General features: G+C 35.6%; 1 protein-coding gene across 4 annotated transcripts in view; it reads right to left on the bottom strand.

Moving 5' to 3' along the window:
* Positions 1–17,967, bottom strand: part of LOC150107457 (uncharacterized) — a 314,828-nt gene extending 296,861 nt beyond the window's left edge. For all 4 annotated transcript variants that reach the window (XM_090391886.1, XM_090391888.1, XM_090391889.1 and 1 more), the window contains exon 1: positions 17,782–17,967. The gene's annotated coding sequence lies outside the window, so the exon portion shown is untranslated. The remainder of the gene's footprint in view (positions 1–17,781) is intronic.
* Between the last annotated feature and the right edge of the window lie 5,482 nt (positions 17,968–23,449).

Genomic DNA, 23,449 nt, shown 5'->3' with positions numbered 1-23,449 from the left:
CAGTACATATAAGTTACAAGCTTGTGGTGATAGTGGAACATAACTAGTGTAGTGTAGATAAGTACTTTTCTGATTAATAAATACTTAAGATTGATTTTAGTGAAAGTTATAAAACCCTTGTTTAAAATGACTGAGCAACAGAAGAGTATAAAACAGAAATACGAACAAGAAAAGAGAGTGTTTAACCAACAATGGGAGGATAATTTTGCTTTTACTCTTAAGGGTGAAAAGGTTCTGTGTCTTATCTATCATACAACATCAGCCACTTTAAAGCACCACCATGAATGTAATCATAAAAACTTCGCATTTGAATTTCCTTCTGAATCAGAACTGCAAAAAAACAAAATAAAATGTTTGAAATATAATTTAGTCAATCAACAAAATAGCCTATTTTCCCTCTGTAAGCAAAGTGATTTGGCTACTGAAGCTAATTTTGTTTTAGCTTGGAATATTGCTCAAAGTACCTTACAGTCATGGAGAATTTGTAAAAAAGAATATTAGTGATGTGATTGCAATTCTCGCTCCAGAGAATCTTCATCACCATCGAATTTCTGACATGTACTCTCAAGGGGTGTACAAGATATTATGACAGTACTACAGGAAGAACTTACATCATTACTAACTTCCTATCAATAATTTTCCTCCAAATCAATCTCTTATCTGTCAAAATCATCAGATCTTCAGGATCTGTTCCAGTAGCTGACATTTTGCTCTGGTTCCCTGGCAAAAACAACGGGGGCCTTGTTTAACACATTAACTGCCATGTGAATTGTATTTAACTCATGCTAGTTTTGAGCCCAGGGCCTTCTCAAGCATATATAACTCGCACGTCTCTTTACCTTGGGAGCCGCGTGGTGTGCAGGCAACTCACGCTGCCATGCTGTAACATACATGTTATCTGAGGGTGGTCCCCTGGGCAAAACCCTGCAGTTGGTTCATGAAAATCAAGATAAGTCAAGAAAAACACTTTACCCTTATGAACTATTTTTCAAGTTTTCACATTACTTTTAACATTACTAATTTTCAAGTTTTCACATTAATTTTCAAATTTTTATATTACTTTTTTATTGATGTACGTTTTAGGACTACATTCTACACAAAAGTACACACATTACATTTGCTGCATTTCCATGCTGTCAGTTTTTCAGAAAGTATTCCGGAAATTAGTTCTACAATCGTATGTTCGCTGCAGTGATCTGAAAAGCTGTGTTGCTTTCAGCTTAGCATTGGATGAATATCAGACATTCAAGATATCCCTCAGCTAGCTATATTTGTCCGCTATATTACAAAAGATGGAAATGTAAAAGAGGAATTCTTAGACTTGATAAGCTTGACAAAGGGACTGAAGAATACACGAGATTACATAGAGAAGTCAGAAGAGCCATCACACAGGACAAGGAAAAGTTCTATACTAATAAATGTGAAGAGATAGAGTTCCAGATGAGGAAGCACAATTATAAAAGGATGTTTTATTTAGTTCGTGACTAAAAGCACAAGTTTAAGCCTAATTAAATATCATCAAAGACAGGAAATGGAGCAATACTAACAGAAGATTGGGAAATCAAAAACAGATGGATAGAATACTGTGAGGAACTGTACAGCAGAGTGGATAAAGAAAATGTGGAACCCTCTCACCAGGAAAATTTTATTTGGAACCTCCTCCACTTAGGCATGAAGTTGAAAGAGCAGTTAAGCAGCTTAACAGCAATAAGGCTCCAGATGCAGATGAAATCCCAGCAGGAGTTAAATTAAAGCCACAGGGGATGGATGGATAAGAGTGTTTCATAGACTGATTACAAGGATATGGGAGACAGGGTCATGGCCTGGAAACTGGAAGAAGTCTGTTTTCATACATAAGAAAGGTGATATGAAGGTGTGCAAGAAGTATAGAACTATTAGTTTAATATCTCATGCAAGCAAAATTTTATTGAAGATCATGCTAAATAGGATTGAGACCAAAGTTTGAGGCAGTTATGCTAGAAGAACAAGCAGGTTTTAGGAAAGGTAAGAAGGGCAACAGAGATCAGATCCTTTGCTTAGATAGATCATAGAAAAATATATAAAGAATTCAGACTCCCTCTGGTAATGTGTTTCTGAGACTACTCTAAAGCTTTTGACCATGTTGAGCATGTGAAACTGTGGGAAGTAATGAAAAGAATGGGTTTTCCTCAACACACTATCAGGTTGATAGCCAACTTATACAGGGAGCAAGAAGCCACAGTAAGAACAGATGTTGGATTGGCTGACTGGCTTCAAGTTGGAAAAGGAGTTAGGCAAGGATGTTTACTTTCTCCTCACTTGTTTAGTATATATACGGAGGACATCATGTGTGAAGCATTGGATGAGCTTAGGACAGGAATTAGGATAGGAGGTAGATTGATCAGTAATCTGGGGTATGCTGATGATACAGTACTCCTTTGTAATGAGATGGAAGAACTAGGACTAATTCTTGAGAAAGTTAACAAGATCAGTAATAACAGAGGACTTCAACTCAATCCTAGCAAGACAAAGATTATGGTTCTCAAAGGAAATACAAACAAAGAAGCTCTTGAAAAACAAGTGTACCTTAATGGAGAAAGAATTGAGTAAGTCAGCAAGTTTGAGTACCTGGGATCCATTATTAATATGAAGAATTGCTGTTCAGAAGACATCAGAAGAACAGTCAGAGACCTGTCTAAAATCTGGAAGGATAGATCTATCTCCATGGGAACAAAGTTGAGGATTTTGGATGCAGTTGTTTTTCCAACAGCGACTTATGGATGCGAGACTTGTAACCTAAAGAAGTCAGATAAGAAACGGATATCAGCTTTTGAGATGTGGTGTTACAGAAGGCTGTTGACAATATCATATACTGAAAAGAGTACAAATGAATGGGTGTTAGAAAAGATCAGTAGATCTTTAAGGCTCCTTAAGAATATTGACAGAAGAAAGTTAAAATATTTTGGACACACAGAAAGGATGGAAAGGGGACTTCTCAGAACAGTAATAGAAGGTAAAGTTCCTGAAAAAAGAGAAGGGGGTAGACATCATCAATGAGATGGATGGATTGTATGTGGAGTGACTGATCTTCAAAGAGTTGAGGCTGCCAGAAAAGCAAACAACAGGACTACATGGTGAGGCCTGGTATGGCACATCACCGAGTATCAGAGTGACCGTACAGCATCTGTAGATGCCCAGTGAACATATAGATAGATAGATTAGCTTAAAGGAAACCACAAAAGGTTGACATCAAAAATGCACTTAACAAAGCTATACTAAATGCCTAACTACCATTACATAAACTTGTTAGCATTGCAACAGACAGAGCACCAGCTATGATAGGTCAAAATACTGGCCTAGTTGGGCAATTGACACATAATATCAATTATTCTGCATGTCTCTTTATTGATTGTATCATTCACCTTGAGCATTTAGTAAGCAAACACTTCAAAGTCAACAATGCCATAAATTGCGTTTTAGAAATTGTGAATTTCATTCAGACAAGTGCAAAAACACACCGTGAATTTAGAAATTTTATTGAGAAGCTGGAGCTTGAAGAAAAGCCAAGTGAACTTTCATTCTACTATATTGTAAGATGGCTATCAACTTCCAATCTTTTGAATAAGTTTGCTGCTCTTTTTGAACCAATCATAGCTTTCATAAAAGAAAAGAAAAAGATATACCCATAACGAGGATCACAGATGGGTAGATGATCTGATGTTCTTTACAGATGTAATGCAACACCTCCAATATTTAAATATGGCACTCGAAGGAAGGGACAAGTTATTAAAGAACTTGCCCAATCAGTTTTCAGAATAAAATAAAGCTTTTTCAAAGACATCTGGCAACAAAGAAATTCGAGCACTTTCCCAACCTTAAATTAAGAATAACTGCTTTTCCTGATGCTGAAATTAAAGACAGTAAACTGAAACAATACGAAAAAACCCTTATGGATGTCCTGTTGTTGCACCTTTTATATGGATGTTGCTTCAATAGAGACAGAGCTTCTTGAGCTGCAGAATCATAATTACCCTGTCACTTTTATATATTATTTTTTCTACTGAATTTTTAACCTTTTCATTCAAAACAAATGCTATTCCACCCCCCCCATGTTCTACAGGAATATATAATTCTATAACCATCACTTTCAAAATCTCCTGTATCTTCCCATCTGACTTCACTTTGACCAACCACATCCAATTTATTCCTCTCCATTCTTTCTTCAAGTTCTCAAATTTACCAGCTCTTAACATTGTTCTTACATTCCAAGTTGCAACATGTATAGTTTCTATCTCATTCTCTCTCTTGGATGTCTTATTTTCTTCCAATTTTCCTCAATACTTGGGATCATATCCTCATTGTCGATTTGAGGATTTCGTAGGTTAACGACCTGAGAAGCCTCATTTCTTCTTCTGCCGAACATGACATCCATCATTTGCCGATAGACCCCATTTATACCAGTTGTGGAAACTAAATTTGCCGAGTTCACCATATTTCTTGGAAATAATACTGAGGTGGTTTCCTGTTGCCTTCCTCAGGAAACCATTATGGTATGGTTTCAAACCTGGGAGAGCAGGAGACTCCCACTGCTTAAAATAGGCTACTCCTCTCACTACTAAAGGTAGAAAATAAAGTAAATAGAAAAGATTCACCTCTAGCCCTCGAATTACTCTAATAGCATTGGGGGGGGGGGGAAGGAACAAGAAGAAGAAAGGAAGTATAAAGAAAGAAGATAGGGACCATTTTGCTGCATTAAACTGATACCCCCATTCATTTGCCCATCTATCTAGCTTATTCAAATCCTCTTGCAGGGCTACCACATCTGCACTATTACTAATAATCCTTCCCAGCTTCGCATCATTCTGCAAACAACTGAATATCCCCTTGATCCACTGGCAATGTCATTGATATAAAGGTTAAACAATATAGGTCCTAAGTACTGAGCCCTGTGGGACCCTACTTGTAACCCTCTGCCTCCTTGAAACTTCTCCACCATACACAACTCTTTGATACCTATCAGACAGCCAATCCTGAATCCAGTTGACCAATCCGACATCCAGAACCATGTGCTGCAACTTAAATATCAGCTTATCATGTGGCACCCTGTCAAATGCCTTCGCTAAGTCTAAGAAAACTGCAGTATATGCCTTTCCCTCATCTAATGTTCTTGTAACTTTATTATAAAAGGCTAGCATATTGCTAAAACAAGAGCACCTCCATGGGGTCTAGTCTTCACATCCCTACTAACCACATCTTTATTCAACTTCCAGAGATGACCTCTTGTTCTGGCCCATCTAGCCAAGTGCTGAAACATTTCACCTACATCAATCCTATAAAACTCTTTAAGTAACTTAAATGTTTCTATCATATCCCCTCTTTTTCTCCTATCAACCAACTTCTGCTATCCACACATCCTCAATCTATCCTCACAGGGAACATAACACAGACTACTTACCATCTTGGTCACTTGCCTCAATCTTTTCCACCACTTCCTTATCTCCAAGAAACCCAGGAAACCAAACCTGAGCACAGCAATCCAGATGTGGATTTGATTAGACTTTATAAAGAGGAATAACAACTTCCTTATTTCTACTTGTGTGTTCTTCAATGGCCAAGTAATCTTATGAGCTACCTTAGCAACTTATCCTCTAAACTTTAACTCTCTGTCTGCTACCCTCGCTAAATCTCTAGCTTCATCTATTTCCTCGAGTAGGGTTCCATCAATGTGATACACATTGATGGATTACAGCTGGTAATCTATTTATCTCAAAATGCATAACTTTACATTTCTCCACATTAAACAGACACTCATTATCTTTTGTCCATACTGACAGCCTATTTAAATCATTCTGCAAAATTTTCCACATCAACTTGATTAACTATTACTGTAACTAATTTTGTATCATCAGCAAACAACTGAATATTTCCTTTCAAGTTATTTCCTATATTATTTATGTACAAATTAAACAGTAATGGTGCCAGCACTGAACCTTCCAGCACACCACTAGTCACCTGCTTTTGCCTGGATTCTGCTCTGCCACATACCACTTTTTAATATTTGCCAGCAGCTGCCCTCTTATCCATATAACTAGTGCCATATTCATCTCCATTTGTTCTATTTACATAACAGTTGTGTGGTATTCTGTCAAATGACTTTGCAAAATCCAACAGAATCATCATGTAGCCATTTCCTTTATCCAACTCAGCTGTCACTCGATTATAAAAGTTAGTAAATTACTAACTTTTTATAATCGAGTCACGAATGACCTTTAATAAAGCCATGTTACCCCCATCATATTCTTATCCACTCATTCTTGAATTAGTGGATATCTTTTTGACCAATGTTTCCAGTACTTTTACCACCACTCCTGAGATACTGATTTGTCTATAATTTGCTACTGCACTGTTAGAATCTCCCTTATGTAAGGGAATTATTTTGCCCAATCTCCAATCTCTTGAAACTCTACCAGAGCTTAGACTTAAAGAGCCTAGTCAGAGGTACTACAAATTCCCTTGTACATTCTCGCAAAACCCAAGCCGATATCCCATCTTATCCCACATCTGTATTTATATTGATATTCTGCAATATCCTAATAACCTGCAATTAATCCACCTCTGTTTCCACATCAGTCTCAGTCAGCAGTAACTCAACTATTTTATCTGCTTCTGTCACCTCATCACCATCAACACTCATTAAGATTAATCTTCTATAACCAATCTTCCTCTTACTTGTCACAACAAAAGAACTCTTTGGGATTTCTTTTGGTTTGCTTGGCTAGATTCTTCTTGAAATCTGATTTTGCCTTCCTTATCATGCTAGTCATCTTTCTTGCCTGACCTTTGTAGTGTTCATGAGTTTGCTGGTCACCTTTCTCCTGATATACCCTCCATAGCATTTTATTCTTCTGCAGCTCATACTTAATGATATTACTCATAATCAAACTCCTATCTGATTAACCTTCCATTTTTTTGATGCCCCTTAACTATCTCCCATGCACTACTAACAACCTACCCCTGGAGCGTTTTATGCCATGGCACAGATTCAAGCTTCCTCTTAAGCTTGTCATAATTACCTGCCTTGTAGTTCCACACATATTCCCCCACTTCTTGACAATATGTTCCTCAAGTTTTACAATCTCCCAAGTAAGACTGCATAGTGACTTTCACCAACCAGGGACAATGTGGCCACCTTGGTTATGGATAGCTCTTCCAATCCTATGACCAGGTTCAATACTCTAACACCCCGAGTCCCCTCCATCACATGCTGCCTCAAATAATTATCTCTTAGGTGTATAAATTCCATTTCCTTTCTCTCATGTGATCATTCATCCTTCCAGTCTATATCTCCATAGTTGAAGACTCCCATAATAACTCAACCTCCACTCATAATACTAATTTGCTGATGTGCGTCTTCCAGATCATTCCCTGGAACCCCCAGGCCTTGATATAGATAATAAAATATTAGAACAAGTAAATACTTTCAAATACCTGGATGCAAAAGATATAGACATTGAAATATCTATGTTGTGTTAAAGTAAATGGCACAATAAATAATATATCTTAATAATATATCACATCCCAGGTATTTGAAAGCATTTACTTGTTCTAATATTTTATTATCTATATCTAGGCCTGAGGGTTCCGGGGATGATCTGAAAGATACACATATATTCAAAATCATGACTATGGACAATCAGGTCTAGCAGATCATGCCTTGACCACCACATATGCAATCAAATGGGAAACAAATACTGTCCGTCATAATAAATTCTTCTTCTTCCTCCTATCGTGGATTTTAGGCCAAGTGGTCTTCCAATTTTTCTTTTTCCACTTATTTTATATTCATATAGTATTTTGGCCAGTCTGCTATTATCCATTCAATTTGGATATTCTAACCATTTTTGTTTATATTTAGTTGTTTAATTTGTTTTATATTCAGGGATTGTAAAATTTCTTCATTTGTTTTATGGTCTCACTTGATATATCCAGATGTTTTTCTGAGAAATTTCATTTCTGTTATTTGAATCTGTTCTTTATTCTTTTTTATGGTCCATGTTTCACTCCCATATAATAAAGTTGGTTTAGGCAGAACATTATATATTCTGAGTCTGGTGTTTTTGTACCAGGGATGGCTTAAATACATTATTTATTCTGCTGTTTACTTCATCACAATATAGATATTTTAATGTCTATATTTTTTTTGTCTTCATATACATGTTTTGATATTTTATTATTTATCACTATTTTACTTCTTGTGTTTTCTTCTTTGAAAGCCATTATTTTGTTATTTTTGATATCCTCATATTACAATTTCTGAAATTGCATTTAATAATTTTACTGATCTCTGTAGATCATGTTCTGATGTAGCTAATACAATTTGATCATCAGCAAATAATGTGCCTTTATCTGTATACCAAATGAGTTATGCTTTCCAGATTGTTATAATTATATTTATATATCATATTATAAAGTAGAAGTGCTAGGGTACAACCTTGCTGTACTCCTTGATATATCTTTGAATTCTTACATGTGTTCTAATTTGACTGCTATTTTCTTTCCAGCATATATTTCTTAGACATTTGTAAGAGCTGGTATATTTAGATGGTTAATATTTTAAATAATTTTTCTCTATTAGTTTTATCAAAGGCTTTTCCATAATGAATGAAGGCCACGTATTTCTTTTTGAAATTCTCTTCTCTTTCGATTAATATTTTTAGAGTGAAAATCTATTCTATGCAAAATTGGTCTTTTTGGAATCCACTCTGTTCTAGCAGCTTTCCCCTCTACAATAGTGTTCAGTTTCTCCTTCATTACTTTTTTTCAATTGTTTGGAGTTTTTCCAGAAATCAGAACTTGTTAAAGAATTTCAGAAGTCTCTCATTAAATTTTTCACTTGCATTTTTGTACAGATCCATATTTATATTCTTCTCCTGGTGTTTTCCAATTTTTCATCTTACTTATTTTTTTTATTATTATTATAGTTTTGACATTGTAATATTTTCTGTTAGATCATTCTTTGCATAAAATTTTACTTTTTTATTATCATCAGTCCAGAGATAAGTTATTCATGTTTCTAAATCCATTATTTTGTGGGTTTTACCTTTTATTTCATTGTTCATATATTATATTATTTTATAGGTTTTTGGTTCTGGCTTAGATATATCCTTTTCAAGTTCTGTTATAAAATTGTTCCACCTCTCCCTCTGTGTTTCTTTCTTATTCCTGGTTTTGCAATTGCATTATTGCCGGCCTGGTTGGCTGAGTGATTAGCATATCCGCTCTCCAGCCAAAACGCTGTGGGTTTGAATCCCACCATGGGCATGAATGTTTGTGATTGTCTGTGAAAACACTAGCGGTGGTGGTGAGCAGTAGATGGCGTTGGTGTAGATGATGATGATGGTAGCTGTGGTTTGCTGTTGGTGGATTGAGTGGTAGAGACAACTGTAGAATAGGTGCCATCCCTCAATGAGTCTTCAAACTCCTTGGAGGTGTTACATAATAATAATTACTTCTACTGTCTTGGAATTTAGTCATTTCTGGCAACTTTTTTTTGTTTTTATCGTTTCTATTTCTTTGTCTCCGTTTTGTAGTCCTCTTTTTTTATTTTCCTAAGTAGTGCTCATTTTCCTAAGCTTTCTGTTGCTGCTTTTGTCAAGATTTGTTTCATATTTTCTTACTTCTCTTCCATATCATGTGATTCATGTATGGTTTGTGCTTTTAAATCAGTGCATTTCTGATACTGTTGCCTAGTATGGGGATCTTGTAATGAAGAAATTTTGTAGCTGGCTTTATAGTTGTTTTCCACTTTATTTATTTTTTGCCATTTCAGTTTAAATTGAATTTTTTTGCCAATACTAATAATGATCAGAGTTTAATTCAAAGTCTTGATATGTTTTTGCATCTAGGATTAACTGACTCACAATCTCTGGCTGACCATGTACATTTTATGTATTTCTTTATGTTCACATACTGAGTTCATTATTCTCATATTATTATAAATGGCAAAATAAATTCCAGTTGATAGACTTTTCTACTGCAGCTCTCCTTAAAAAGCAACCAGATTTATATATGTATAAATGTCTTCTTCCCAAAGTATTGGAAATAGTAATTCTTAGGCATTCCAAGTTACCTATGCTCCTTATCAGCAGCATAGAAGATTTTTGCCTACTAATTTCACTTTATTTTGTAGTGCTTGTGAGTTTGTTACAATTTATGTTATACACCCTGAAGATGTCTCTTGTGAACTACTGGAATGACTGAGATCAGTTGTTTAATTCTTTCCTTGTGCTGTTTTCATTTTATTAAACATCTCATATGGCTTCGACTTTGCACAAAAACTTTTAAAAAGGATAATATATATTGATTTTATTTTTGTTTTACACCAAGAAGAAAACTTTTTTATGTGGAATACCCCTGAATAAAAGGTCATAACCTATAGTACATTAAAGATTGGATAATCTGGAAATCCCACTTTTGATACCAAACATGAAACTTTTGTTCAAGCCACTTCTGGCCGCTAATAATCAGGATGGTGGGTTCATACCAGGTAATGAAATTCATCTGCCACCTTTGAAAATTCAAGAACTTATAAAAGGTATGAACTTTTGGTATGAGTTTTGGTAATGCACTACTTAACACAAACTCCGCTGAAGAGCCTGTATATTCCACTTTTATTACCTTTTAAGAATTTTGTCATTCTTAACTATTTCAAATCAAAGCTCTTTCAAGAAGCACTAATAACCAAAACTACTAATAAAAGTTTAATATAGAGGCTCTTCTGTAGAATTTGCTCTTTTAAGTAGTGGATTAATACAGTAACTAATGCTGAAGATATGTATTTCTGTAGGCTCTTAATGAACAAAAAGCTTTTATAGTTTACTTGGTGTAAAATAATAATGGATATAATCCTCCCTTTTACTGCCAAGATCAAATCGAAATCTTTTAGGTTCTTTACCTTTCCTCATTAATTGTGATTTATATTATTATTATTATAGGCAACTCCAGGGAGTCCTTAGACTCATCGAGGGAGGCCCCAAATCATATTCATCACAACTATTCGACATTCATACAGTATCTATCATACCTTACCTTAAACTCATTCACTGTCACAGCATCCACCACAGACTCTGGCAGCCCATTCCACTCATTCACCACTCTAAAAGTAAAGAACCCAGCTCTAACACCCTTACTAAACACACTTTTGCCCAGTTTCCATGGATGTCCCCTAGTCACCCAACAACCAGCCCTGTTCTCAAAAATATCTTCTGAATTAATTTTATAGAAACCCTTCAGTAATTTGAATGTCTCAATCATATCTCCCCTCCTCCACCTATCAACCAATTTTTGCAACCTACAAATCCTCAACCTTTCTCATAAGGTTCATTCCACAGACCTGCTATCATCTCAGTCACTCGCCTTTGGATCCTCTCAACCTCCTCCCCATCAAGAAGAAACCTAGGTGACCAAATCTGGGCACAGTAGTCAAGATGGGGTGTTATCAAGGCTTGACACAGAGGAACAATAACCTGCTTGTCAACGTATTCTTCAGCAACCAAGTGATTTGATGAGCTGATTTGGCCACTTTTGCAATGTGCCCCTAAACTTCAACTCCTTATCCACCAACACTCCTAAATCTCGTGCCTCATCAATTTCCTGGAGTGCAGTTCCACCAATGTAGTAAACTGCTGCTAATCTTTTCACCCCAAAATGCATAACCTTACATTTTGCCACATTAAATTGACATCCATTCTCCTTAGCCCAGACCTCCAATCTATCCAAATTATCTTGAAAAATTTTGACATCATCTGCATTCACTATTGCCCTACCCAACTTTGCATCATCCGCAAACAAATGAACTTCCTCGCAGATCCTTTCCTATATCATTAATGAACAAATTAAACCAATGTAGTACACTGCTGCTAATCTTTTCACCCCAAAATGCATAACCTTACATTTTGCCACATTAAATTGACATCCATTCTCCTTAGCCCAGACCTCCAATCTATCCAAATCATCTTGAAAAATTTTGACATCATGTGCATTCACTATTGCTCTACCCAACTTTGCATCATCCGCAAACAAATGAACTGTTCCTCGCAGATCCTTTCCTATATCATTAATGAACAAATTAAACCGCTGTGGTCCAAGAACAGATCCTTGTGGCACACCACTAGTCACAGGCCGTCTTGTGGACTCTACTCCTGAATAAACCACTCTCTGATATCTCTCCGTCAACCACCCTCCTATCCATCTCACCAACTCTATATCCATCCCCATATGCTGCAATTTACTGATTAGAATTCCATGTGGTATCCTGTCAAAGTCCTTTGCAAGGTCCAGTAGAATCACTGTAAACCCATTACCCTTATCCAGTTCAGCCGTCACTGTGTTATAATACGTGAGCAAGTTACTGAGGCATGACCTACCTTTCACAAAACCATGCTGTCCCCGATACAGTATCCCATTTTCATCTATCCAATCTTGTATTTTCCTCTTGACTATTTTCTCCAAGACCTTGATAATGATTCCTGTTATGCTGATTGGCCAGTAATTTTCAACAGCAGCCTTGGAACCACCTTTATGCAGCAGAACTATTTCCCCCTCTTCCCCCTCCCCTGGGACTGATCCAGACCCTAGGCTCAAATTAAACAAAATGGTCAAGGGCACTGACAATTCTTTAGCCGCTTTACGTACGACACAAGCTGGTATACCATCCAATCCCACAGATGTATTGACATTGAGGTTCTGTAATAGACTAGTTACCTCTACTTCATTCATCACAATTCCAGTATAAGCTGTTGGTTCTTCCATTCCTGCAATGTCATCACCTGGATGATATACCCTTGCAAAGTGCTTGCTCAGTAATTCCACTATATCGACTGATTTGGTTACCTCCCTACCCTCAGCATTTTTTAAAATCATTCTACCATGAGCATTTTACTTGAAATATATTGAAAAAACTGTTTGGTATTCTCTTTAGTCTGCATGGCCAATTTTCTTTCGTAATCCGCTTTTTCTTTTCTTACCACCCTTGTTACCGTCCTGGCCTGAGCTTTATATAGTTCCTGCGCCTGCTGGTTACCTTTCTTCTTAAATTCCCTCCGTAATTGTTTCTTTTTTTGCAGCTCAAGCTTAATAGTGTTATTCATCCATTTAATCCCTACATGATTTATTATTCGGACTCTTGGTATACAGTCAACCATTACCTCCTGCAAACACTTCTTAACCATCTCACATGCACTATCAACATCCAGCCCTTGCAGTTTTACATGCCATGGCACTGAGCCAAGCACACTCCTAAGCTTGTCATACTTACCAGCCCAGTAATTCCACATGTACCCTGTCTTAATTGTAAATTCCACTCCTTTAGCCACCTCCGAAGTCATGACCTTATGGTCACTCTCACCGTTAGTGGCGACGTGGTCATGTTCATTACAGCCACATTCTCAGTTGCAATTACTAGGTCAAGCACTCTCTGCCCCCTGGTATTTTCCACTACATGCTGTCGCAGATAGTTGTCCCTTAATAACCGCATAAAATCCAATCCAATGTGCCCTCTCCCCTTTCCAGTCAATGTTACCATAATTGAGATCGCCCATAATAATTACCCTCTTTCCACTCATTTCTTCTATTTGCCTATGCATACTATCCCCACCATCTATTCCATCACCTGGTCTATAGCAGTGCCCAATTGTATATTTTGTTCTGCTAGTTTCAACCTCACACCAATTAGCCTCAAATGTGCTCTTTTCTCTATCCTGCAGTTCCACTTCTATTCTCCTTGGCTGTAGCTCATCTGCTATCATCAATAACACACCTCCCCATTTTATTCTCCCTGTCTCTCCTGAACACACCATACCCCCTCACATTCAATCCCACTAGCTGTGTCATCTTCTGTCAGCCATGTTTCACTAATGCCAATAACCTGTGGCCTGGAAATGCCAAGGTCAAAAACTCTTCCTTCTTGTTCCTAATACTCCTGGCATTAGTGTACATGAATTGCAGAAGCCCATTAGTCCCATCCCTACTTTGATGCCTTATACTAACTATCCCATTCTGATTTGTTGTCCTTTGTACTCACTTGGGTATATTATACTCATTCATACACTCAACTGCCTCCCTAAAGTCTGCATATCTACTCCCCACCCCCTTAATAAATCTAGTTTCCCTGAGTCTGTACATCCACTTCCACATCATTCATCAACACTTTTTCAAGTCACCGTACACCAACTCCATTCAAATGTAACCCATCCATCTTATATAAATCCTCTCGCCCATCAAACTCACTCCACACATCGACAAATTCCACAGCACTCTCCATGCATAACCCATGCATAAAGTCATTGGCAATTATGGCCCTCCTTCTAAACACTTCACTGTCATACCGTGGTAAAATACCAACCATCCTATCTCTCTCTCACTCTTCTCTTTTGCTACCTCAAGTAATTCCCTTACATCCTCTATCATTTCCATTTTATCTTCTTTCAAATCATTTGTTTCTGCCACAATTATCATCTCTTTCACCCCCTGTTTTTGCACTCTAATAGATTCGTTGACGTCCTTTATGTTCGCACCCGGCTGGTACGATTTCGTCAAACTCTCAACTATCACACCTCTTAATAGCGAATCCTCATACACAGCACTCACTCCTTCATTTTATTCACGTTTACGAACATTCTACAGCGACAAAGAATTCACATATGAAATACAGATAACCAGAAGTCTCAAATACTACAGTGGCTAATGTATCTCAAGCATGTGTCTCATGTAGTAAATCAATAATACTGATTTTCATAGTTTCAAAGACCAACATTTCTTTCCTACTTGGTAGAAAATAATGATGAATACTCCATTATTTTAATAATTTTATTAAATATTCACAATTAATGTTCCATGTTAAAATATGTTTTCAACTAAATAACATGCCCAGTTGCTGATGCTACAAATCAAAAATAATAAATTTCACAAGAGACATATCAATAATTTTAAACTGTAGAAGTTATATGGACACAACTGCATCTTTCAATCGGCCACAGCTTAGCTTTTCTAAATCTAATTTCTACCATGAAAAGAGAGTTTATTCCATTCCTAATGTGTGGTAAGACTGTTAAATGTATATATTCTCTGACTGGTTTATCTATTTTGTGTGTGTGGGGGGGGGGGGGGACCCTGCTCCATAAATGACTCGCTATATAAAATTAAAAAGTCTTCATAGTTGTTCCTTGTAATCAAAATTCAGACTTCAACCAATGGATTTTTTTTTTTTTTTTTAAATGGCAATACTACTACTACACATTTAGTACAGAATAATGCCAAGATAAATCAGAAACCCTGCTCAGGAGATATAGCACAATACTTTTTCAAGCTACTTTAGGCTGCCAATAAGCAAAGCAGTTTTAATGAAATGAAAATCATCTGCCACAAATAATTTGTATCATCATGCCATGGCAATGGTTATGAAGACATTCACAAACATCCATGCCACTATCAGATTTGAACTCAAGATATGTGTATCTAAATTAGCTTCAGTTGTAATTTATATCTAAATTATATTATATTGTATTAAAATTATTTTGATTCATAGCAACTAAGTTTATTACTGTGTGAAAATGGGTAACAGCTGTTCTTCTATATTATGAATCTAAAACAGGATATATAGAAATTGGAATTATAATCCAACATGGAATTTAATATGGAAACGTGCCATGCAAGGTGTTTATCTATGAAAACCTATAGTATGATAAAATTAATGATACTGTGATAAAGTCCAATAAATAAAAATATTTTAGATTGATTTACATGTCCACAATGCAAAGGGATCTATCAAAGTCAGAAATTTTTTTTGAAGTTTCTTTTCTTTCTACTTTGTTGTTACCTGGCTGAAAAAAAACCCACATTCAGTACAAGAATATGTAAATATTTTTCTCAGATTCTGAGGAATTTTTTTTTTTTAAATAAGGACATTGTTATAAACAATACAGATACATTTTAAAATGAAAACAAAACAGAATGCTATATGAGTAATAGTAGTAATATGTGTAAAAGCAAACCATATGCAGGTCTGGTTGGCCAAGTAGTTAATGTATCCACTCTCCAGCCAAGAAGCTGTGGGTTCGAATCCTGCCAAGGGCATGGATGTTTGTGATTGGCTTACTAAATAATTACCATATGTAATGCTGTAACCTGTGTCCTGGTACAGTATGACCTTTGATGTCTTTGCACCATAAAAAATAAAATCATATAATTATCATTCTGGCAAAAATGGTAGATTCAAGTTTAATAGCTGGTGTTCTAAATATCACTTCCAAAACTGTTATACATTCGTAGATATACACTATCTTCCATATGTGGGATTTCATTCAACAGAGTGCAATACACCTCCCCCTCCCCAACTCATTCCATTCTCTGGAATGCAGAACATGGTGTATCTGAGGGCAGGTTCATCTGAAATCGAATCTATAATGTCACCACTCTCCTAAAAACCTTTGCAACAATCAACATTGATTTCCAGTTAAGCTTCAACATCATATAAACTACTCACTCACACCACCTGTATCTTGTGGAATTGGCTCTATCCAACAGATTTCCAAGAAACAGCTGGGCATTCATTACAAAATAAATATTAAAAAAATAAAAATGAAGTGTCTTTCTTTTAACCTAGCTTTTGGCTTCTGCATAGTTCTACTGTAATACTATTCTAAACCCTTTGCGTACATGACTGTTATTAAAAATAAAAAGTGTATTTTATATTCAGACTTCAAAGAGGTAATGAAAAACTGCATATTCTAAGTCTAAAGAGCCATTATATAGAATGCTTGCTATGCCTCACAGCATGAGTTCAGTTCTGATCTCTAATATGATCAGGAAAGATTAACAATACAGTAAACAACCTAGAAAATCTGGGCCATACAATTAAATTTTAACAGTGTTCAAGATTTTTACCGAGAAGAAATTTCTTTTGGTATTGGAGACGTTCAATTATGACATGGTGGCTGACTACTGAAACCTGCTTTCAATAGACTATTTCTACAGTCTTTGATAATGTTTACCACATCCGGGATAATTTCTTGAAAGCTGCTGAGGTTAGAAATCATAGCTTTAATTTGGTTATATAAGGATCCAGTCAAATTGGACATTATTTCTTGCTGACTACAAATATTAATAATGGAAAAACGCCTATCAGTTCTCTCTTTCTCTCCCAAACTTGCCGCTAAGGTAATAATAATAGCAGTAAGTTACCTATTTTGGAAAAGATTTGCGCTGTAAACACCTTGGAATACAACCAACCGTGCGTGACATGTGACCACTCCTTGGTTTATTAAAGCATCCCAAAGCAGTTTCACAATTTTTACTTACCTTTATCCCCCCCCCACTTTTTTTATTATGGCAAATTTACTACCTTTATTCTATTAACAGACCGATTTAGTTGCTGAAATTATAAAGTTAAAAATCCTATATGAAACATCACGTGGTTTATACCGCGACGAAGCCTTCAGCAATAGGCAAGTAAATGTCCTGCCATCACGCCTTATTTATCAACCAGGTCAGACAAGCATGTACACAAACACGTAACGCAAAAACATAATGCTTTAAGGCCGCATAAATTACGTGTTAGAATAATTTCGACACATTTTAAATAGCTATATAGACGACTGACTCTTAACCTTCGCAACAGTTTAGGAAGGGGAAAAAAAAAAAAGAAAGAAAAAACTTCGAAAAGTATCCAAAATGTTAAATCGCATGTGATAAAACATGAAATATGCGAAACACTAACCTACTGAAAATGGTTACAACTTTACTTACTAGAGGGGTGGATCTTAAACACTTCGTCTCAATTCATTAATCCACTTTAAATACTTTACAAAGAAAAGTTATTTGAAATTTTAGAACAGAACTGTTCAATGCTACCATATTGGTTTCGTTGTCTATTTAACTGCTCACAAACGAAAAGGACAGCTGTTACACTTAAAATATGCTAACGTTATTCTATGTTGCTAAACTACGCGTGTTGTGTTACACTATAATGTTGTTTACCACTTTAGCTTTCTGTGTCAGTCGAAAGAGGGCAGAAACATCGTTTGAGGGTAATAACTTCCGCATACATTACTATCAAGCATTTCCTTTAAGGAAATGACACAAGGATTGCCAACCAAAGTTAGATGTTAATTACGGAATGCAATTTTATATTTCCTGTATGTTTAAATAATGAATGATATATACCATAGTCTCGACATGAGTTTCTTCTCACACACTACTGTTAAATTATGAGACTATATTGTTCATCACTATCATTTCTATTGTAATTCTCATCTATTTATAATCTTTTTCTGATACTTTCTTGAATTGGAAGCATAGGTGATCCAATCCATTATTTGTGAGTATTTTAGGAACTTTCTGAATGTTTAGAATCTTGAAAGAAATGAAAAGATTAAACTTTATTGTTGTTTAGCCTAAGTAATTATTATACTAGGAACATTTAAGAAAATCTCTAACTAATACCGGAAGATAGTACAGGAAAGGACTGATGATCGGACACCTACTAAGGGTTCAGGATTATGAAGAAAATACGACTTTTGGAGATAGCTGTGTTAGCTTAAGAACACACACTCTCCGTTCAACTGGAGGTCCAGGATACCGATGTCCACTTAATTTCATCTTAAGGTGCGGTGCTGTCAAAATCATCTTGAGTCAAGACTTCATTTCACAAAGGAAAATTCAGAATTCGAGGGAAGAAATAAAAGGGAAAATGGAGATCCCAGAAATGCACATGAATTATGAAATATGAAAAAAGGAATCGTTTTCTTTCTTATTTCAGTTATTAAAAATAATGGGTTCTATTGTTATCAAAATTAGTTTTGTATTAATTTTCGGTCCCATTGATATCAACTTTCGGTTTCACTGATGCTTTGTTTGAGAGAATATATCGCTAATCCAGCATTAGCTTTATGCACGTCCAGTTCGCTGCTTTGCATGTTTCACCTGTTTAGACTTATATATGTGTCTACACCACAGATCTCGGGTAAAGGCAAGTAGGACTTCCTTCCGGAAATTTGGATTTTAAACCCTGCATATCAGAAAAATCGACCGCAAAGTTTATGTTATTAATGACAAATATATGAGTGTTAGGATTTAGGATCGCCAAGAACAGGTGGCGGTTGTCTCACCTCACTTCTAAAATCATCGATAGCTATGGATGTGGCTGAAGGTGAGACTGGCCCTCTATTCCCAAAATTAGTTAGGGCTAAAAGAGCTTGCCTATTCTATTTGATGAATAAAATGATTATTACTAATTGTAGTTTGAATTTTCCATAAAGAGATGAGTTGATATTAGTGAATTTATATATTCTGTTTATTTAGAAATTTATCAAAAAAATCAGCTTTGATTTTCCATAAAGATATGAGTTGATATTAATGAATTTATATATTCTGTTTATTTAGAAATTTATTTTATCTTTTATTATCTCAGAACTCAGCTAGGTAGCAATCATCTCAAAATCTTAGTCTATAAAAAAAATGATAAATAAGGGATACTATTCAAATACAGCTAATGTCATCTTAAGTTTCTTGCAGGGAAGTTATATATTGCCAGTATCAAAACGAAGTTACATGTCATTCGTCTGAATTGCACTTTAAGATTAAGAAAATGATAATTATAAATAATGAATTACTTGGTTATAAATTTATATTTTAACACGATGATGCTTCATGAACTAAAACAGCTAGATTAAATCTTGAAGGTTCAATTCTGCACTGCTTGATTTGTAATAAAATGAAACGCTATGAGAGCGCAATGGATACTATAACGATTCGTTTTATGGGCATTGACCAAAATTTTCTTAACTGCTCATCTGCTCAAACCAAAAATGTGTTATTCTAAAGAGAGTCCTGATCTGATTTAACTGTTGTTGCAGAAAATAATATATCAATTTTAGTATTATTTTTTTAAAGAATGATGAAACTAGGACTTAGGGGATGCAATTCTTGTAACATTAAAGAAACTTTTTAGGACTTTTCCCAGCTGTTTAGGATTAGAAACTACGAGATGGCGATGGCGACACTTGTCAGCCGCCTCTTCACTGGGTAACGTTAATTATTAGTGATAGTCTTAAGTCAGCATTTCTGATTGGCTAACGGTGGAGATTGAACTTTCCATCAGTCACCAAAAGTTAGAGCTAAAACTGCCTCTCCTACTCCCTATAGAGGAATAAAAGGCGTAGTGGGGTTTTTTTAGTGAAACGTTTGAACACCTAAAAGAGATTAAAAACCTAACAAAGAAACATGATATAAACATAGTGATGGGTGACTTCAATGCAAAAGTGGGAAGAGGGGGTGATGGAGAAATTGTTGGCGAACATGGCTTAGGCACCAGAAATGACAGAGGAGATCGCCTAGTCCAATTATGTCAGGAAGAAGATCTAACAATAGCAAATACCTGGTTTAAACTTCCACCAAGAAGACTGTACACTTGGAAATCGCCTCAAGATAACCAACATAATATTGTCAGAAATCAAATTGATTATATACTGATAAATAAAAGATTCCACAGTAGTATAAAGAGTGCAAAGACTTATCCTGGAGCAGATATCTCATCAGACCACAATCCCATAGTTGCAGAAGTACGTCTTAGATTAAAATCAGCTAAAAAATCACAAAATAAGAAAAAGAAAATTGATGTAGAAAAACTGAAAGACCCGAACATAAATAAACGTGCCAAGACACAGCTTAACCTGCGATTACAACAGATTAACATAGAAGAAAATAAAAGTGTGGAATCTCTTTGGAATAGCTTAAAGAATGCCATCGTAACAACAAGTATTGAAGAAGTAGGTTATGTGAATAATATAAAACAACAGGAATGGATGACAGATGATATTCTTTCTCTTATTGATACAAGAAGAATGTATAAAAACAAAGACCTAGCCAGGTATACAGAAACATATAACATCATCAAGAAAAAAATAAAAGAAGCCAAGGAAAATTGGATGAAAAATTTATGTACTGAAATTGAACTGCTTCAGAAACAACATGATAATTTCAATCTGTATAAGAAAATCGACGAAATTTCTGGAAAACTGAGGAAAAAGCAAATAGTGTCTCTAAGAGACGAAAATGGAAAAATAGTTCTAGAAGAAGAGGATAAAGCACAGATTTGGATAAAATATGTAACAGAACTTTTCAATGATACTAGACAGAAGCCTATAAATATAAAAGATAACATTCAAGGACCAGCAATCATGAAATGCGAAATAGAGAATGCTATACAAACAAGTAAAACAGGAAAAGCCAGTGGACCAGATGGTGTGCAAACAGAATTTTTAAAATTAATCGAACTAGATAACATCAAACTTCTTGAAAAACTATTTAATAAAATATATGAAAGTGATGAATTTCCATCAGATTGGCTCAAATCTACATTTATCACTATCCCAAAGAAACCCAAAGCGAATTCCTGTGGTGACTTCAGACTTATTAGTCTAATGAGCCAAACATTTAAAATATTTTTGAAAGTAATTCAGAAACGCATTTATAGAAAAAGTGAAGCAACTCTAAGTGAAACACAATTCGGCTTTCGGAATGGTTTTGGTACTAGAGAGGCCCTTTTCTGTACCCAAATATTGCTACAAAAATGCATAGAAAAACAGAAATCTGTCTTTATATGTTTCATAGATTTTGAAAAAGCATTCGATAAAGTCAGACACACCAACTTAATAGAAATCCTTCAACAAATAAGGCTAGACTAATAACAAATCTGTATTGGAATCAGTCAGCTACCGTTCAATTAGACAACATTACCACCAGTGATATTAACATCAAAAGAGGAGTGAGACAAGGATGTGTGCTCTCACCACTCCTGTTCAACATATATGCAGAGGTAATCTTTAAAAAAGCATTGGAAGAATGTCCAGAGGGAATCACAATAAATGGAAAGATTGTTAAAAACCTACGATATGCAGATGACACCGTGCTAATTGCAGATAACATTATGGATCTCCAAAAACCAACTTAATAGAAATCCTTCAACAAATAAGGCTAGACTAATAACAAATCTGTATTGGAATCAGTCAGCTACCGTTCAATTAGACAACATTACCACCAGTGATATTAACATCAAAAGAGGAGTGAGACAAGGATGTGTGCTCTCACCACTCCTGTTCAACATATATGCAGAGGTAATCTTTAAAAAAGCATTGGAAGAATGTCCAGAGGGAATCACAATAAATGGAAAGATTGTTAAAAACCTACGATATGCAGATGACACCGTGCTAATTGCAGATAACATTATGGATCTCCAAAAACTCGTTGACAGAGTATACATAGAAAGCCAAAGAATGGGAATAAATATAAACATCAACAAGACAAAATACATGATCATCAGCAAACATCCAGCCTCATCAATGAAACTGACACTCAATGGGAAAAATATTGATCAAGTGTCAAGATATAAATATCTTGGTTGCTGGCTTAATGAACGGTGGGATCCAGAAATAGATATAAAGACAAGGATTGAAGTTGCACGGCAGTCCTTCATGAAAATTAGAACACTATTCTGCAATAAAGACCTAAACATGGAAGTCAGATGCCGAATGCTGAAATGTTACGTGTGGTCTATTCTGCTCTATGGAGTTGAAACATGGACATTGAAGGCGACAACCATCAAGAAAATCGAAGCCTTTGAGATGTGGCTATACAGAAGAATGCTAAAGATATCATGGACAGAAAAAATTACCAATGAAGATTTCTTAAAATCCATTGGCAAAGCTAAACATCTTGTACAAATAATCAAGAAACGAAAAACATCATATCTTGGACACATCATAAGAAACAGCAAATACCAACTTCTACAAACTATTTTGGTAGGAAGAATTGATGGCAAAGGAACTAGAGGAAGAAAAAGAATATCATGGTTTGACAACATCAAGACGTGGACAGGAAAGAGCAGTGCACAACTGCTCAGATTAGCACAAGAGCGCGGTTTGTTCGCCAAGATGGTCGCTGACCTTCGATAGAAGATAGCACAATAATAATAAGAAGAAACGTTTGCTAAGCACTTTTATAACTTATATTGGTTGAATAGAGACCACATAATATTTGCTGTTACATGCATGTACAAATGTCCAATATTCAAAACTCTTTGTTGATGCATTGTCATGATCGTCTCATTCTTCAGTAAATATGTTGATACAAAAATTTCTAGGTATTTTAAATTTTAAATAGGACGATTTAGTGCTGTACCTCGTGCAATTTTAAAAATACAATCGATCATCTAACCTCTTATTCCCCAAAGAGAGGAGCAGCTCCTCAAGACATAACTTTTTGAACATAGGTGGGTAATCCAGTCAGCCATCATTTTAGACTTGGATAATAGCGGAAGCTAACAATGAATTACAGATTTTCAGAGGAGAGAGTACGACAGACAACTGCCACCATCTCGTGGTCTTAGTTCTCACCAATCGCATTCATGTATGTAATA

Source organism: Typopeltis vanoorti, chromosome 4 (assembly GCF_054136105.1).
Source record: "Typopeltis vanoorti isolate ZY-2024b chromosome 4, IOZ_Tvanoo_1.0, whole genome shotgun sequence".
Taxonomy (NCBI): domain Eukaryota; kingdom Metazoa; phylum Arthropoda; class Arachnida; order Uropygi; family Thelyphonidae; genus Typopeltis; species Typopeltis vanoorti.
This window is presented reverse-complemented; position numbering and strand designations above follow the sequence as displayed.